Below are 19,016 nucleotides of genomic sequence, written 5' to 3'. Positions count from 1 at the left end.
CAATTATTTTTAATAGTTGATTTGAAGTGTATCTTAATTTTCATAAGATAATAATTGTTAGGAGCTGAAAAAAGAAAAGTTAAATTTTATTAAAAAAAGAAAAATCATCCCAAGGGTTGTGCAAGCTTTTTTTCAGACAGGAATTTTGCAGTACTCTAAGTTTAATCCAGATCTGTTTTAGGGCAGGACCCTTATTTGTCTTTCTGGTTTCTGATCACATTTGGGAATGAAGTTTCCTTGAATTTTCACTTCTAGATCTGATATCTACCTTCAGTTTTCAACCTGAATTTTAGGTTATAGTTGATGTGCAAAATCATCTGCCTCCTATGGGGACAGGCTGCAGGAGCTGGGGGCTGTTCAGCCTTGGAGAAGAGAAGGGTCCAGGGGGACCTTATAGCAGCCTTTCAGAATCTGAAGGGAGCCTACAAGAAATCTGGGAGCACTTTTTTGACATTTAAGCTGGAGGAAGGTAGATTTAGACTCGATAATAGAAGTAAATTCTCTACAGTGAGGGTGGTGAGACACTGGAGCAGGTTGCCCAGGGAGGTTGTAGATGCCTCCTCCTTGGAAGTGTTCAGGGAAGGTGTTCCTGCCCGTGGTGGTGGTGGGGGTTGGAACTAGATGATCTTTAAGGTCCCTTTCAACACAAACCATTCTGTTATTCTATGATTTTTGCATTAGTCTGGGAAATTATTTAAGCAAATTATTAAAAAAAAACTCAGTAGCAATGGAGTTTCTGCCCTCTATAGCTTCTTGATGAGGGGAAGTGGAGAAGGAGCTGCTGATCTCTTTGCCCTCTATAGCTTCTTGATGAGGGGAAGTGGAGAGGAAGCTGCTGATCTCTTTGCTATCTGGTGACAGGACACATGAGGATGGTTCAAAGCTGCGGCAGCTGCTGTCAGCTGCTTCCTAAAGCCAGTGCAACTGGACATGCAGAAGCATTTATTTACTGAGAGAATGCTGAAACACTGGAACGGGCTTCCTAGAGGGGTGGTCAATGCCCCAAGCCTGTCAGTGTTTAAGAGACTGTTTGTCAGTGTCCTTAATAACATCCTTTAATTTTTGTTCAGGCCTGAAATGGTCAGGCAGTTGGGTTAGATGATGGTCGTATGTCACTTCCAACTGAAATAGTTCTATTCTGTTCTAAACATGTTTTAGCTTTTAATGCAAAATGAAGTAATTCTGCTTAATAATTATAGTATTTCATATTTTCATATTTTTAAAAAGCAAGTGTATATAGTAAGTGGCATATAATGAATGACATCAGCAGCTTTTTTTTTTTTTTTGGGGTGTAAATCAAGGAGGGTAGGATTTTGGCACAGACACTGAACATCAGCTCTGCTGTGTAATTCACTATCTGTTCATTGTCTGGTAATACTTTAGGTTAAACAAGTGGATTTAAACACCTGAGGTACCTTCATAATTTGGCCAGTGAATTTTGTTACTGGCTGTATTCAGGGCCATTTGAATATAGTGTCAAATGTGAGGACTGAGACTTTTGACAGCGGGCTTGCCTAGGTGATCTGTTTATACAGCTCGAAGAAAGAAGAGGTCATGTTTGTCATCTGTCTCCCAATCAGGCATGTGAAGCTGATGCTGCAGTGACCCATGAATGGTCAACAAAATTGGTTGCAGCTACAGGGTCTCCTTGGTTAGTCATTGTGTGCTCTAGGTTTGTGCCTTGATATCAGGATAGGTGATCTGGGGAAATTAAAGAAGATAAAATCTCTGATAAGAGGAAAAATTACATCTTGATGAAAAATGAGCCACTGTAGACTGAAGCAAAGAATATATTTCCATTTCTTTGGTTTGCTACAATATAGCCAGCCAAACTTTGAAAATGAGGTATTTGGGATTGCATGTGTGGATTTTTGGAGTGATATTTGTTGCTTTAAGGATGGAAGGTGTTGGTTTTCTTTAAACTACTGATTTATCTACTTGCAGTTATTTTTGCAGTTGCTACTTCTTCAATCCTACAATGAAAAGGGAGGTTTGATCACTTCAAAATTACTCCCCTAGTGACTAGGTTTATGACATTTTGGAAACAGCTACTATAGGTAGGTTCGCTCTTGTAGCTGGTCTCCAATTCAAGAGCTGTGGCAGCTTCAGTTGTCCAAAACTATCTGCAGTGGCTCTTGGAGTGGGTTTTCAGTTATGTTTCCTCACTCTTCAGCCCCACTGTGTTGCACTGGGTTGTCTTGCACTGTCACTGAGCCAATGACTATGGCTATTCTAATGCCTCTTCCAATGCTTCTGTAACAAAATTAACTACGCTGCTATCATATGAAGTACAACGATAACTATAGATACCTCTCTGCTGTTAATACTACCTTTACAGTCATCTTAGCAGCTTTCTTTGAAAGCAGGATGGGGTACATCACTTATGGAAATAAAAAAAACAGCAAAATTTCAATGATTTTCTATTCTCAACAGTCTAAAGACATTTACATTTGGTATTCAGTGGCAGTAAATATACCCATTAGTCTCTAGAGAAGTGCAGATATAGTTCACATTGGGTTTGTACTTCATTAGAGCAACCAACAGATTCAGAGGTGCAGGCAGTCACTTTGAAATAATGCCTGCTTTTGTTCCAAAATCAATAGCTACCTTTCCAAAATAGCATGAGGAAAATTATTAAAGTCCTGTCTTGTGCTGCTATTGCTTGTGCACTGCTTGAAAATACAGATCAGGTGGTGTGTATCAGTAATTATAATGAACACGCTTTGCAAAATGCATTTTGTTTATTTACTGGCAATCTTGTTTTAAAATAACAGGCTAACTGTTAACTTTCCTAACCATACTGTGAGTAAAATGCTGCTTCCAAAAACTCAAACCTTGTCTCTGGGTGAGAAAATCTTAGCAATAATGGAAGCTAAGGGAAAATGTGTGACCTAAAATTTTCATTGCAATCCTGCTGTTCAGACAAGTACAGTGTGACAGCTGCCTGCACTGCAGAGACAGAGGTGAAATGTGAGTGAGACAAAGGAGGAGAGCATTTGTAGTTCTAGTGCTTTCAAATTTCAGGTCTATTTTTGATCCATATGTATATATAAAGATGGATGCAAATATTTTTGTGTGTGTATACAGAATCATAGAATCAGAGAATGGTCTGGGTTGGAAGGGACCTCCAAAGGTCATCCAGTCCAACTCCCCTGCAGTGACTAGGGACATCCTCCACTAGATCAGGTTGCCCAGAACCCTGTCAAGCCTGATCTTGAATATCTCCAGGGATGGGGCCTCAACCACCTCCCTTGGAAACCTGTTCCAGTGTTCCACCACCCTCATGGTGCAGAACTTGTTCCTAACATCCAATCTAAATCTGCTCTTCTCTGCTGCGATGTGAGAGACGGGATGAGGCCTGATGCAAGCCAAGTGTCAATTTATTGTACAAAGCTTTTTCTTTATATAGGTTAACATAACATCAGAAGGCAGCTTGTAATTGGTCATTGGTATGTCCATACTACAGTTGTAAATTCATGATTGGCTACAGAGAGAAAGTATCACATGAACGCATATATTTTTCAGAAGGCTTAAGCAAACGTCAAGCAAGAGATAAAGGGATTCCATAATTCTGTCCTAAGTTTTGCTTTGTTCTTGTTATCAGGTCCCTGCATAACTCCCTTAGGTCACAGTGGCCTCTAGGGAGCCGACCTGTCTGTGTTTTCCTTCTAGCTGCGCTCTGTTCCCAGGGTTTGCCACCCATCAGGGTTAAAGCATCTCCTTCTATCAGTAAGACAGTGTCTGGGGTTCTGGTCCCTAAATCAATTCCTTCACTTCTCTAGTTTGAAACCATTGCCCCTGGTCCTGTCCCTGCAGGCCTTTGCAAACAGTCTCTCTCCATCCTTCCTGTAGCCCCCCCCCCCCCTTCAGGTACTGGAAGGCTGCTATTAGGTCTCCCTGGAGCCTTCTCTTCTCCCTGTTGAACACCCCCAGCTCCCTCAGCCTGTCCGTCTGGTCCATGTCCTTTCTGTGTTGAGGGCGCCAGAGCTGGATGCAGTATTCCAGGTGAGGTCTCACCAGAGCAAAGTGGCAGAATCACCTCTCTGGATCTGGTGGCCAATCATCTTTAAATGCAGCCCAGGATGCCACTGGCCTTCTGGACTGCAAGTGCACACTGTTGTCTCATGTCCAGCTTCTCATCCACCAGAACTTCCAACTTCTTTTCCACAGGGCTGGTTTGTGTCACCTCATTCCCCAGGCTGTATCACAGTGAGGATTGTTCTGGCCCAGGTGCAGGACCCTACAATCGGTCTCTTGGAGCGTCATGCAGTTCACCTGGGTCCACCTCTTTGGCTTGTCCAGGTCCCTCTGGAAGGCATGTGTGTATATACATGCAAACACATTTCTAAACAAATACAAATATTGATGTAATTATGATAGTCACTAAGATTTTTTTTCCTTTATTCCCCCTCTTGTCCTTGAAGATTTTAATGAGGATCTCCTGACTTAATTCAGTCTTCTCACTTTTACTTTTTTATTTTAACTCTCCACTATAAAGTCATGTAGAATTCTGTGGACTGTCTCCAGGTCTGGTTTTATTAGGCTATGACAGATCTCTCTTGCTGGATATACGTATCTATTACTGTATTGGCTAACAGTGTCTTGTTGATCACGTTTGATGGTAGAAGTAGTGTATCTCATTAAAATGGGGAAAATCTGAAGCAGTTATGTAAGTAAAGAGATCTCCCTTTCTCTGATTGTCTCTCTCATGGGTGACTCTCAGGGCCAATTACACTTTTTCCTGCCTGTGGTATGTTCTTCTTTTGAGTGCAGGTTTGTTGCTGTCAAAGGTTCTGAACTGACTTTACAGGTTTTGGATATCTCTGTCTAAATGTGCCCCTTTACTGTCCTGTAGAGAATTAATTGTTTCCAAAATCTCTGTTCTTTCATCTAACTTTTTTACTAATAGCCAGATGCTTCAGAGGCCTTAGGTGAGGGAGTAGTAAGTGGTTTTGTTTGTTTGTTTGAATTTAAAAAAAGCAACAACAAACAAACAAATCAAAACTAGGTGAAGTTGCTCTTTAATTCAAAGTCCTGACAACTTTGGACATCTTTTCTCATTAAAACTTCCATTTGCACTTGTTACACCAGGAAGCATAACTCTGACAAAGTAATTTGAGCCCAGGAACAGGGTGAAAGAGCAAACACGAGCTGAAAGACTGTTGTGACTCAGAGGTGGTTTGACTGATGTAAGGAAATCCTTTCACACTTGAGAGCTCTGCCTTTTGTGCAATATATGCTAAATCAAGATGAAAATTGTTTTACGGTGTTCTATGCAGTCACTACTCCAATAATTTCTCCAAAGCAAGCCCATATTTATGCTGTGTATTTTATGAAAAGCACCTATAAATTGCAAAACAAGGAGACCGTTCTTCCTACAGCTTTATTTGAAACATCCTGATACAAGTAATCGTATTGCTTTCATATGTTATCTTTGAAATGTTGCAACCTCTTTTATTACTAATTTTTTGTATTTTTTTAATTGTAGTTTTTTTTTTTTTTAGAAGGAAGAGAGGATGACTTCAAGTCAAGTTCATGTATCTCTGCTTCTTGTGAGGAATACTGAATAAAGAGAAGCACAAACCCACAAACACAACATTTAAAGCAGAAAAGGCAAGAAGCTATAGTACAGTGAAAGCTGTGAATGGTGCAGAGTCTGTGTTGTGATGAACTTACCTGGTCAGGCTAGGAGGAACATGGAGAGTGAAGAGGGATCAGTGACTGAAGTGCTAGCAGGGAGTTCTGGTGATTCAGGCTTATGTTTTTGCTAGACAATAACATCTTCTGTGATTCACCTTGTCTGCAAACTGGAAAGGTACAAATGTTCTCTTACCTTAGAAAACAGAAAAAATAACTGAAAAAACCCACAAACTATACTGTGCTGAAATAATGCAGAAAAAAAAACAACAAAGGAGAATTGTATCTTAGTGACTGTCGAATACAGTGCAAAGACAGATTAGGTACTTTTTAAAGGAAGTTGGGTATTGTTTTCTGGTTCCTCTGCCCAAAGATATAGGCATTCATAATCACCCCATGGTCCCTCTTCATTTTTTTCCATTCAGTGGATCCATGGTGGAGGTTAAACTGGGACTGGGTAGTCATTTGGATATATGCAGTAATGAGAGGAAATCCTCGTAATATATTGCTAATTTTGTTTGCAGAGCAGTTGGAAAGTGTATTCAGAGAAGGAGGCATACATCCCACACCTGACCTACATGAAAAAGAGAAAACTTTGGAATCAGTAAGCAAGTATTGTCCAGGCAGGGTCTACATGGGAGAAGGCTCTTCATTCACCTTAGTAAGGGTTGCTTTGTAGCAGGTGAACATAAGGAGATGAATAAAGGTGGGTTTGACACAGATACAGTTTGTCAGTGCCTTTATGCTGAAACTTAGCAGTAACATTTTTGAAATAAAAGGGTTTCAGGATTTTAAACACCTGAAACAATGGAATTCTCAATCTTCCTCACAGATTGCTGAAGATTTGCAAAGGCATTTGGCATTTGGTCCCTGCAATTAAATTCTGGCACAATATAGTAGAGAATCTTAAGAAATATTGGTCAATCTCTACACCTGACTCTGCTACCAATTAGATCTGCAGTATATTAGAAAGTTTGTTAAATATTTTCAGTGACCTCATATTGACTCTTGATTGTGTTCTGCAGCTGCTTTTGAAATGCAGCTGGGTGGTGAGCCTTGGGCACCAGCTATGGCAGGGGAAATGATTAAGCTTTCAGGCTGTACTCTAGGGGCTACATTTTACCAGACTTTTAAAAGAAAGAAGAAGAAGAAGAAAAAAAAAAAAGAAGATCCCAAAAGAATGCCCAGTGTGAACAATACTTATGTTAGCACTTATTTTATATTTCAGGACCATTTGCATTGGTTAGTGAAGGCTAGTAGCTATTCTTTGCTGCTTTTTAATGTGTTACTTAGCTGTGCTCAGCTGTGTAGGTGATCGGTATTGGCTAAGCACATAGCAGTCTAATAGTTGAGTTACTGTACATTTTGGTGAAAGGTTTTCTCAAAAAAATGGATGATACCTCAAACAACACCCATCTTTGTGTCCTGCTTCTTATGTGCAAGAACTTTAGCTGTGGATTCTTCCTATATAGGCAAACACATTTTCATGACCAAGATGTTTAAGTTGTTGTGAAACAAAGCCAAAGGTTTTGCTAACTGGATCAGAAATCTGAATGGTTCTGTAAGGTGGAAACCATGCAGAGCAAGAGCATTGCTGTCAATTTTGTTGGAATGTGTTGAAGATCTACCTGTATAGATGCCTGGGGACACCAATGATGGTTTGAATTTTCCCTCTTCCTCGACAAACACCTGCTCCCAGTTTAGCATTACATTACCGTTACATGTCAGAGAACCTACACTGAATTACTACAGGAAATGCTGTAATAGTTTCACTTCTGTGTAATAGTTTCACTTCTAGCTATATCTGGCCATGATTTGAGGATGTCCTTGAAGCAGGTGGTTAGCGTGACTGAATGAATTCCAAAAGATGGTAGCTGACAAGTGCTAAGTCTGTGTGATCATGGACAGGCAAGTGATCTCTTCATTCACTGAATTGCTTTTGAACAGGATGCAGGGTAAAAAAGTGAGCTCAGTGTCTTTTTCTACCAGGAATCAGCATTGCCTATAGCCTTGACAGGAGAAAGCTGCCTTTTTGGCATTTCTTCTGAGATTTGAGGTTTTGTTAGTAGATGCAGAAGGCAGGGCTGAATTTCATCAGCATTCCTTACACAGAATAATATCTGATCTTAGGATAAAAGATTTTATTTAGGATTGAGTGCATGTTCCCCAGCAATGGGAAGTATTTTGTATTTAGCAAGAGAAAATTTATGGAATTATATCTTTGTAAGCCTGCTGCACATGCATTCTGTCCTGCACATGCACCGTGTTGATGTGCAAGGTTCTGAATTTGGCAAAGATGGGTTCTGAATCAGGAGCGTAGTAGGACAGATTGTGTTTCACATTCATCGTGTAGCCTTACAAAGAAACCTTCCATTACAGGAGTTTAACGTGAAAAAAGTAGTTGCATGTGTTCCTGTGATGGAGAGGGTCCAGAGGAAGGCCAAGAAAATGGTCAGGGAGTTGGAGCAGCTCTGCTAGGAGGACAGGCTGAGGGAGCTGGGGGTGTTCAGCATGGGGAAGAGAAGGCTCTGGGGAGGCCTAAGAGCAGCCTTGCAGCACCTGAAGCAGGGGCTACAGGAAGGATGGAGAGAGACTGTTTGCAAAGGCCTGCAGGGGCCCCTGTAAAGGACAGGACCAGGGGCAATGGCTTCAAACTAGAGCAGAGCAGATTTAGATTGGATGTTAGGAGCAAGTTCTGCACCATGAGGGTGGTGGAACACTGGAACAAGTTTCCAAGGGAGGTGGTTGAGGTCCTCTCCCTGGAGATATTCAAGGTGAGGATGGACAGGGCTCTGGGCAACCTCACCTAGTTGAGGATGTCCCTGCTGACTGCAGGGGGTTGGAGTGGATGACCTTTGGAGGTCCCTTCTGGCCCGGACCATTCTATGATTCTGTGAAATCTTTTGCTTTTTGTGAAGATTGGAGTTCATAGTACTGTTATTTCATATCAAGGGTATTTGTGTTTAAAAGATGGACACTGTACTTCCCATGTTAGTCTAACAATTTCTGAATTGGGAAAGGATTTCTTAGAATATGCGGGGCAACCTGGGCAGACTGAGCATTGTTGGATTGATAAGTGCTAGAGGATTTGAATGCTCCTATAAACAGGAATCAAACCTGAAAAAAATACATTAAGACCTCAATGAGAGAGGATGTTGAAAGAGACATCAAATTAGGAGATGCTGAAGAAAAATGGTACATCTGAAATGGCAATTAAATAAAAACAAAGGTTACGAGAGAGAACAGGAAAATCCCTCTTGGGCAGGGGTTTGTTTTTGAAGACCACAAAGTAAGGAAGGAAATCAGGGACTGGTGTAGCCCTGAAATGAAGATTGTGTTTGCTATAGTTGCTTCTTGTTTTGTTTTATTTTGCTGCCTAGGGAAGAAAAAATATATGTTAACAGTTTTGTAGGGTGAAAATATTTGCATTTATCACAGTCTTTGGGAATTCTTCAACTGAATTGTATAAAGTACTGGCAGAAGAAAGAGAGAGAAGGACAGGAAGAAGCTTCAATGCCCGTTTGCACAGAGCTGCAGTCTCCTTAGTCATAATTACACACATGGTGCTTTAATTTTGAAAAGCAATGTCTTGATTTGAGCTGTGTCTGTGAATCTCTCTGAAGCTGCATCTGAGTGGCAAAAGCCCAGTACAGCTCTCTAAGCTTCAGCCTGTGATCATGTACATGTACTCGCTTTTGATTTTTCTGGAGTCACTGGGTCACAATCTTGACCCTGTGCTTCTGCATAACCTCTCTCTGAAAAGTGCTGCCTCTTCTGCAACATTTGCAGCTTTTTAGATACGACATTTGGAAGTTAAATGCCCAGAAATGTAACACCTATGGCACTGATGTGTGGCTGTATTAGAACACTTAGTGTTAAGTATGTCACCATATGTACCAATATTATACTGTGAGGATTTCCAAGAAAATTAAACACTGTTTTTTTTTTAATTCATAGGAAAGTGAAAATGAGCCTGTTAAACAGAAGAGGCTACTAAGATAAATGCTTAATATCTGAGACATTGAGATTTCTTTTCCTTTCATTATTAGGTCATTAGGTTTTATGAAATAACCTTGGATAAAGCGATGCTAAGGGAGGCTTCACTATACATTGTGGACTGGAGTACTCCACTCAAGGCTTTTTTTCCATCTCAAACCTTTCTTTAGGGCTTCTGTTGTAAGAACACTGGTACTGCAGCAGTAAGAAAGTGTCCTAAAGAGGCTTTGAGGAACCTCAAATATCAGCTGATTCTGCTACTTTTTTGTAAATGATGAGAACATTTTAAAGTGATTGGAGGCTAAGAAGAACAAGAGAGCTGTAGTCTGCAGTGGGGTACTCTTCTGCAAAAGTTACACTCAGCTTTTAAAGGACGATTTCAATTTTTTTTTTGCATTTCCCAGTGCAGGGGTTTCCCCCTTATTTAATGAAGGAAAATGTTATTGAAATAGAAGCTTGACAGACATGTCTCATAAGCCCTTATTCCTCCTTTGATCCAAAAGCTTCTTTGGACAAAAGGTAAAGTCTAGAAGAAACTGATCAACAAATTCTTCATTTAAAAATGTTCTCTGTAAGATGAAAAAGACTAATTTTTGTCTCAGCCATTGTCTAGAATACATGAATGTGATGACCTCTCGAGTCCTAGGCTTGAATTAAATCTTGATTTTTAGTGTCTTAAAAGCTATTGAAAACTTTGTTGTAGACTTCTTTTTATTAGACTTGTAATTTTTTGTGTGTGTGTGTGAGGGTAAATTTATATTCTGACAATGCAAGTGTGTTTGTGATGTCTAGTGTTACGGTTTACAATGTATTTTTAGGCTCACAGCCATGGTGTTGGCTTCCTCATTCCCTTAATGTGCCTTTCTGTAGCTCTGATTCCGGGTAAAGAAGTCATGCTTGAAGTAGTCTGCAAGTGAAAATTCTTTGCTCGCCTGTAGCAGTCTTGTATTGTTTTTCAGGGAAATTTCACAGTGAAGTGTTTCTGTTATGGATTAATACTATTAAAAAAGTGGAATAATTTTCCTTATCTGTATGTCACAGGTTAAGGCTGGGCTGGCGACTATATGAGTTACAGATGTTCTCTATTATCCCCTCCCCATCCCAGAAGGGGAAGGGAAAGGGAATAAGTGAGAGAGACTTACGGACCGGAAAAAAAATATCTAAAACAGCTTTAATGAAAAAGTATGAATACTATGAAAATAAACAAACTAACAAGCAACAATAAAAATACACACACAAAAAGACCAAAACAACCCATGAAAATAATTAAATATGTGCAAATATACACAAACCCAGTGTCAAAGTCCCTCAGAGTCCAGACGGAACTCAGTGCTATGTGGGAACTGGATTCAGGAACTCATGGATTGAGACTGAAGACAGAAGAATGAGCAGAGTCCTGCTTGGATGCCAGCCACAGAGGAAAAAGGCTTGACTCTTGTTATCCCTCAGCTTCAGGTGAAGTGTGAGGTGCTAGGGATGGAATACTTTGTTGGTTGGTCAGCTTTAGGTCACCTGTCCTGTCCACTCTGCCTCACAAGTGCAACTTCGTTGCTTATGACTCTTCCTTTGGAGACTGCAGTGTTGTACACAGGTGACCTGGGTCTCCATAGAAGCAAGGACAAGTGAGAGCCTTTCTACATGACAGTCTTTGGTAGTAACTCTCAACATCACTTGCTGTTACTTCCAGAAGCAGACACTGCCTGAACAAAAAATTACAAAAAATTATTTACTTCAGAAAGTGCAGTCACTTAGATGAGACTGAGCTGAAAGATCCCTGAACAACCTATTACCTCTATTCTAGCTCAGAGCAGGACACTGTGTTGCCAATCTTCTGTCTTTAAAGATAACACCCCCAATGCTATCAGCTAATATTAGTTTGATATGAAGAATTAGAGACAAAAATGAGGAGAAGAACAAGTGACTTGAAGTAACATCAAATACTTTGTTGTTTGATCATTTGATCTCTAGGATAAATTTTTGTTACTGGGTTTGGAGAGTTATTTTGTATCCCTTCCAGTAAGGTGAAGACTCAAGGGAGAAGAAGAGCAGTAAAACTTGCAAATGAAGCCTGGAGACCTGCAGTGCACCTTTTCCTCACTTATAGATGATGGACATTGAACTGTCAGACAGTCTTGATAAACTGCTTTGTCTTTGTCCATAATCAGAGTACTTCATGAAAATTGGAATTAATTTGGAACAAACAGGAAGAAGTGGAACATATGATAATTGCTATGGGTGAATGATGATTTTATGGCAGTTTTCATCAGAGATTCAATTTGGAATCACAGAATCACAGAATGTTAGTAAATGAATCATTGCACTTGTTCCACAAATTAACAAATTTGTGGAGCAAACTAATTTTCTTTTGGCTATTTCATATTTTGTTCTAATTCACATGGCTTTCCCCTTTATTTCCTCCCTCTCCCCCTGCCCCCCCCCCCTTTTTTTTTTCTTAAATCACTTGAGAAATGTCTACATTAAGTTGCACATTGCTCCTCTGCAGAAAGAAAAGATTCATCAGCAATTCCATGAGGGCGGCTCTTTACATCTGTAGAGCAAGTGGTACAGCTCTTGAGGGTAGATATCTGATCATGCAGAACAGAGTCCTAGAATCATAGAATGCAGTGGGTTGGAAGGGACTTCCAGAGGCCTGCAGAATATGTAGGTAGAGTCCATATCCTTTTTATTTCTCCCCCCTTTTAGTAGGTAATGTAAAAACAAAATTAAAACCGTCTGCAGACTCACAACTCAGCACTGTTAAATGGAATGAACAATATTATTTTCTTTTCAGACATGGCTACTTAAAACTGTAGGGAGAGCTGCCTCTGCTTTTTTGTACCATTTTCAGATCTGTCCTATCCCTATTACAGAATCCTCTGCACAGTGTCTGCTTGAAAAGTTCTCAAATGATGTGGTATATAATTTTTTTTTCAGCTAGGTGGCCAGGGGGTGCAGGTCAGAGCTCCTAAAATATGGAATCTAATTTCCCTATCTTCTTAACAGTTCAAGGAACAGACCTAGATGATTAAAATTATCTGAGAGATGCATGCATGTGGATAGAGTCAATCCCCTTTTGAATGTTTGAAATAGAATTCTGAAATAGATATTTGTTCTATTTTGTTGTTCCCACACAAGCTGCACTACTGAGAAATAAGCAATGTGTAAGGTGGAAAAAGAGTGAATTGTATTTGTGGCCTAAGTACAGAGCTGTCAGATTGTCACTGGTTTAAGTAAATTGTCTGCTGATGCTGGTTTAGCTAAATCAGTGTAGCAAGCTTGTGTGGCCATGGTGCAATTAGATTAAGAGTGCCCAGTAGTGCTTTAGCTTAGTTTGGCTTCCAAACCAATTTTCCCATACTCAACGGAATGCACCAGAGGCAAACTCTGATGGAAATATGTCAATCTGCAAAACAGTTTACCTAAATTGATGCAATTTCTGTACAGGCCACTTGTGTTAAGGTGTTCAGACTCTCATGAGATATTCTGGGAAGCCACCCTTGTATGCCTAGGGCTGTCAGTTCTGCTTCTGAGTGCAGCTATATCAGAAATGCACTTGCTTCCAGTTTGCAGTGGTTTTCTGGAAATTAAAGGCTTTGAGTGAAATCAGATTGAAGGAGGCTCAGCTACTCATACACTTTCTTCCAAGCCACTCACTACTCCCTCTGCTTTGGTCTCTATCATCAGTAAATCCCATACAAGCAGAGACTGGTGTATCTATGTGTATGTGTGTATTTGACTTGGCATTTTGGATTGTTCTGTAGGAACCCTGCTATCAGTTAGGGTTTCACGTTACTCCACTAGAGATAGTAATGAGTTCCCAGTGCAATTCTCTGTCAAGTTTGTGACCTCATCAAAGTCAAGTGTAGGTTTAGAAAGCTTGAAAGATTTTTTTTTAGGAAGTCAGTCAAATCATCTCATTTCCATTCTAGTATATCTTATTAATGTTAATGAGGAAGAACTATGCAAGCTGCCAGCATACCTATTGGAATTTTTAAGATCACATAACCACCGACTGATTTTTTTTTTTTTACCATTTTTTTGCATTTATGATGAATTTCCTCCTTGTTTGACATGCTCCTCAAACACACAGGAGAGCTACTGCATGCTTTTGGGACATGCTATGGCTGCACAAACCCTGCTGAGGGCAGATCTCCAGATCTGTTCCTTCACGGAATCACAGAATGTTAGGGTTTGGAAGGGATGTCTAAAGATCATTGAGGCCAGAGCAGGATCACCCAGGGCAGGCTGCACAGGAACACATCCAGGTGGGTTTTGAAAATCTCCAGAGAAGGAGACTCCACAACCTCTCTGGGCAGCCTGTTCCAGGGCTCCATCATCCTCATTGTAAAGTAGTTTCTCCTTGTGTTGAGGTGGAATCTCCTGTGCTCCAGCTTGTACCCATTGCTCCTTGTCCTATCTCTGGGTGCCACTAAAAAGAGCCTGGCACCTTCATGTTGTCACTCACCCCTCAGGTATTTGTAGACATTGATCAGATCCCCTCTCAGCCTTCTCAAGACTACACAGCCCCATGTCTCTCAGTCTTTCTTCATAGAAGAGATGTTCAATTCCTACAGTCATACTTGGAGCTCTCTGTTGGAATCTCTTCAGCAGATCCCTGTCACTCTGGAATTAGAGAGCCCCAAACTGTACACAGTATTCCAGGGCAGAATAGAGGGGGAGGAGAAGCATATCAGTAGGCATCGTAGGCTGAACATGAGCCAGCAGTGTGCCCAGGTGGCCAGGACAGCCAATGGCATCCTGGCCTGTATCAAGAATAGTGTGGCCAGCAGGACAAGGGAGGTTATTCTTCCCCTGTACTCAGCCCTGGTCAGGCCACACCTTGAGTATTGTGTGCAGTTCTGGGCTCCTCAATTCAAGAGGGATGTTGAGATACTGGAACGTGCCCTGAAAAGGGCAACGAAGCTGGGGAGGGGCCTAGAACACAAACCCTATGAGGAGAGGCTGAGGGAGCTGGGACTGTTTAGCCTGGAGAAGAGGAGGCTCAGGGTGACCTCATTGCTGTCTACAACTACCTGAGGGGAGGTTGTAGGCAGGTGGGGGTTGGTCTCTTCTACCAGGCAACCAGCACCAGAACAAGAGGACACAGTCTCAAGTTGTGCCAGGGGAGGTATAGGCTGGATGTTAGGAGGAAGTTCTTCACAGAGAGGGTGATTGGCCATTGGAATGGGCTGCCCAGGGAGGTGGTGGAGTCGCCATCACTGGAGATGTTCAAGAGGAGACTGGATGGGGCACTTAGTGCCATGGTCTGGTTGATTGCTTAGGGCTGGGTGATAGGTTGGACTGGATGATCTTGGAGGTCTCTTCCAACCTGGTTGATTCTATGAATATTAGTGATATCTGTTCCCCCCATGACACCTCAGATTCTGCCCTTCCAAGCTGGGGAGCAGATGCTGGGGTGGCTGTGCTGCACAGGAAGATTGACGTGAGGCTGGGATGTGTTCAGAATCAGCAGAAAATTCTTGTAGTAAAGAGCAGGGTTGTGGTTTTGCAGTGGGTCACATGCAGAAGCATCAAAGGGTGAGGTCTGTGTGTGGGGCAGTGAGAGCAGTACAGAAGAGCAGACATGGACAGCTGCTTGGATGGAGCTGTGGAGGTCCATGCAGGTTTATCCTTCAGGGCTTTTTCGGTGGTAGAGTAAGTGACACCAGAGCATCAACAACCTGAAAAGCTGTTTTTCTACTTGAAACAACAGATGGCAATCACAATCAAAATGGAGGCCAGCGCATTTGCATTTTGAAAGAACATAAATTGTCTCTGTTCAAAGGCAAAGTGAAGCAGAGGCTCTGCAGGAAGCCTCAGACTAGTCCGCAGCGGGCACACAGCTGCTCAGCTGAGCTGAAGAGATGTTCAAGTGGTAGGCACCGTGTGCCTGTGCAGCATCATGGGACCTCTGCTAATTTCTTTTTACTTCATGAAGCTGAACAAATTCCCTAACTGTAAATTCTAGTTTCACTGTTGTAATTTTTGATAGAATAAACTGTTGGGGCTGAATTTTGCCTGTTGTTCTCTGCTTCATTGAACGTCTCCTTCCCACTGCTGCACACCCCTCTTCATTTTAAGGAAGGGAATGCATCTCTTTGTGTTGAATATAGGGTAGGAGGCTGCACAGTTAGAGCTTTTATATAATGTACTCATCTCCTCAGGATCTTTTTGTCATCTTTTTGTAGATGATATACTCATGCTGTCTTCTATGGGAAATATTTTTATGCATGAGATATATACCTTAAATGCAGAAATTACAGTAAGAGGCATCTATTAAAATCATAAAGTTAGCACCCTGAATAAAGGAATACTAAAATTCAGTATTTAGCAGTAACATCACCCATAGGTGTATGTTTAAGATGCAAGATTGTTGTGCTGGATGATACTGTTCACTTAGTCAGTAAGAGCTGTTGCCACCTCCACAGTTCACCAAACTCTGTTGTATGGTATAGCCTTGCTTGTAAGTAACTGTTAGTTTGTCATGTCCTTATATTGCCTTGAAAATTTTCTAATGAATTCAGTCTCTATAGATCAGGCAACCTGATATAATCAAAAGCAAGGACCTCATGGTGCTCCCATTCAGGACCACTGTGTTAGGTTTCCCTTTCTGTGGATTATATCTATTCTGTCTTTGTGGGAAGTGAAAATACTCTTGTAACTTGGAAAGGAGAAGGATATTCTTTTGATAGGCTGCATTTCAAAGAAACAGGCTCAGAGATTAAGTGAAGGATAACATGGTAATGCTGTAAGGACCATCTTGGCTGCCCCATTGCAGACTAAGATACCTTCTTAACACTGCTGTGGGCATCACTGCTATTTGTGTCCATCCAGGATGGCGTTTTGTTCAGGATGACTGATTATACACCAGGCTAGGCAGACAAGTTGCTGCAATGTGGTGGTGCTCAGCAGGGGCAAAGAGGATGTAGAACAAGTACAGACTTTCTCTCAAAAGCCATGGACTCTCTTCCAGATGTTGCCAGTATAAACAAAACACTACAGGAAAACTGCTTCTGAAGGGCAACTGCCTGGTGCCATTTTGCTCTTCCAGAAGATGGAAGCCAGCCCCATTTTCTCAACTGCACTTAGTGGTTCCACCCATTCCAAAGAAACTGTCTTGTAGTGGACTAGAAAGAGATTGACTAAATGTCATTGGAAATGTCAAAAATAGGAAGAAAAATCAAATCTTGCTTTAAAGTTCAAAGCATCAGGTCTTGCCAATGGGACTCTAACCAGGTTGTGCAATGTGTGCTGCTTGGTATCACTCCATGTATTTTATTTCATACTTGTATTATGGTTTCTAGCAAACAAGGAAGGTTGTGAGAGCCAGTTTGCCACTTAGCTGGTTTCTGGATGCTGATGTGGTACCTGACCTCATACGAAAGCATTTCTTTAATTAAGTTGTTTCCTAAATGTAGTAGAATTTATTATGTTTTCAAGTGTTTTTAAACCACTACAGGATCTGACTTAGCAGAGAAATTAATATTACATGATTTTGACCTCTAAGGACATACAGACTTCCAAGGAGATTGTAGATTTCTGGTCACAGAAGTTTGGGAAATGTGTATTTGCCAATGGATTGTGAAAACAGACTTGTAGAACAAGGGGGTGGTCTCAGGTAATAGGTTAAGGTTTTGGGTAGTCCTGATAAATTTGTTTTTGCAGGCTTTCTTACTCAATGTTGGCATTGTTTGCAGCTGGTTAAAGCACCAGATGACAGAAGTAGTTCCCTCTAACAGAAGTGTTGGGAGTTAAGAGAAACGTGGGGTAGGGCAGTGTAGACTGAAGCTATTTTACATTCACATGTAAGTCACTGTGTAAAACAGTGAAGATGATAAAGAGCAGTAGTCCACCAGGGAGAGTTGGCTGGGAAGTTGCTCTACAGTCTCTGTCTGCTCATTATGAATTTCTGCTTCACAGTTTCTAGTCATAAAGAAAGCTCTAAGTTGTTGGGTGGGGTTTTTGCGGTGTTTTGTGTTTTTTTGTTTTTTTTTATTCAAGTAGACTCTGAAAGATGATCAAGGAGGTGCCAGGTCCTATTATTTTGGCCACATCAAATCCAGAATAATAATCCAGAGTAATATTTATGAGAGACTGACAGCCTTGGGGCTGTTTAGTCTGGAGAAGAGAAGGCTGAGAGGGGATCTGATCAATATCTATCAATATCTGAGGGGTAGGTATCAAGTGGAGGGGGCCAAGTTGTTTTCAGTGATGCACAGGAATAAGCCAAGGACCAATGGATACAAACTTGAACATAGAAGATTTCACCTCAACATGAGGAGAAACTTCTTTACAGTGATGGTGACAGAGTCCTGGAGCAGGCTGCCCAGAGAGGTTGTAGAGTCTCCTTCTCTGGAGACTTTCAAACCCCACCTGGATGCATGCCTGTGTGGACCCCCTGGGTGATCCTGCTTCTGGCAGGGGGGGGGGGGGGGGGGGGGGGGGGGTTTGACTGGGTGATCTCTTCCAAACTCTAATATTCTGTGATTTGTGTCTCCCAAATCAAACTTTACAAGCCTACTCTACATAAAAGAAGGTGCCAGCCAATTTGTACCTCTGTGTCCAGACTCCAATGCAAGAGGCTCATACTACTTTATAGAAAATCCAGCGAGGTATCTAAATGAGCATAGGGAAAATAAAGACATTTCTCTGTGTGTGCTTGTGCCAAAAACACTTCATATTTATTGAGAGACCTATCTTTTTGTCATGGAAAATTGTAGCAAGGTTTTTACCTGAAACAAGATCTGAAAATAAGTTTTGAAGAATTTAATTATAAAAACCCTCTTGGAATACCCTCTAAAACTTTGAACTCAGACAGATTTTATCTTCCACGTATCTTAGTATCATTCAATTGAATTCATTCTCCTTCTGCATTTGTCATGCCTTCTGATGTTGTGCCTTTTCCTGCCTGTGCTTATGCAGATAAATGCCTCTTTAATCTGCTTCCATACTTTTCTGAATTGGGGTAATATTTTCCTGTAGCGTGTTGCATGTGTGGAAGTCCATTCAAATGAAAAGCTGGGCAGTATTTATTACTTGGCCAGTAATAGATTTGTCCAAAGTGCAGCTTAGAGGAGATAGAAACTATTCATAATTCTGCTATTGTTGGATAATTTAGACATGAGGAAGGAGAAATAACAGAGAATGGAAATATTTTTAGGGTGTTGATTTTTTTTTTTTTTAAATGAGCTAGGTAATACTGAAATTCCATTTTGAGTAGAAATCTCATTAAGAATTAAAAAAAAAAAAGAGTAAAATAGGATTAAATGTTGAAATGTTGAGAAAGAAAAAAAATCCCTGAAAAAACACAGGAAAATGTTCCCTATGGACTGATCTATGCTAACATTTAGTATTTCAGTGCATTCCTCAAGCTGGAACATCCG

At 41.0% G+C, this 19,016-nt stretch overlaps 1 protein-coding gene across 7 annotated transcripts in view; it reads left to right on the top strand.

The window, feature by feature from the left end:
* KCNC2 (potassium voltage-gated channel subfamily C member 2) overlaps positions 1-19,016 on the top strand; it is a 106,205-nt gene that overhangs the window by 9,540 nt on the left and 77,649 nt on the right. The gene's annotated exons all lie outside the window — the stretch shown is intronic.

Source organism: Indicator indicator, chromosome 3 (assembly GCF_027791375.1).
Source record: "Indicator indicator isolate 239-I01 chromosome 3, UM_Iind_1.1, whole genome shotgun sequence".
In the NCBI taxonomy this organism is placed as follows: domain Eukaryota; kingdom Metazoa; phylum Chordata; class Aves; order Piciformes; family Indicatoridae; genus Indicator; species Indicator indicator.
The sequence above is the reverse complement of the archived record's forward strand: the minus strand, read 5'-3'. Positions and strand labels throughout refer to the sequence as shown.